The following is a 378-nucleotide window of genomic DNA, read 5'->3' as shown; positions in this document are numbered from 1 at the left end:
AAAAATACAAAACAGCCAGGCATGGTGGTGGATGCCTATAGTCCCATCTACTCAGGAGGCTGAGGCAGCAGAATCACTTGAACCCAGGAAGCAGATGTTGTAATGAGCTGAGACCATGCCACTGCCAGCCTGGACGACAGAGCAACACTCCACCTCAAAAAAGAAAAAACAAAAACAAAAACATAGGGTTAAAAGGGACCCGAGACCTTAAAGGTACAAGTTTAAGAGGGACCCCTAAGCAAAAAATGTCAACCCTTTTTCTCTCAATCTTTGAAATACCAGAAGGGTGTAACAGTTTTGCAGCCTAGCTGTAGCAGGCTGATGCCCCCAAGATGCCCATATCCTAAACCCGGGAACTGCTGAACATGACTTTACATG

General features: G+C 45.8%; 1 protein-coding gene across 1 annotated transcript in view; it reads left to right on the top strand.

Annotated features, from left to right (window-relative positions):
- Positions 1-378, top strand: part of FAM188B (family with sequence similarity 188, member B) — a 66,188-nt gene that overhangs the window by 1,857 nt on the left and 63,953 nt on the right. The gene's annotated exons all lie outside the window — the stretch shown is intronic.

Source organism: Colobus angolensis, unplaced genomic scaffold, assembly GCF_000951035.1.
Source record: "Colobus angolensis palliatus isolate OR3802 unplaced genomic scaffold, Cang.pa_1.0 Scaffold395, whole genome shotgun sequence".
Lineage (NCBI taxonomy): Eukaryota > Metazoa > Chordata > Mammalia > Primates > Cercopithecidae > Colobus > Colobus angolensis.
The sequence above is the reverse complement of the archived record's forward strand: the minus strand, read 5'-3'. Positions and strand labels throughout refer to the sequence as shown.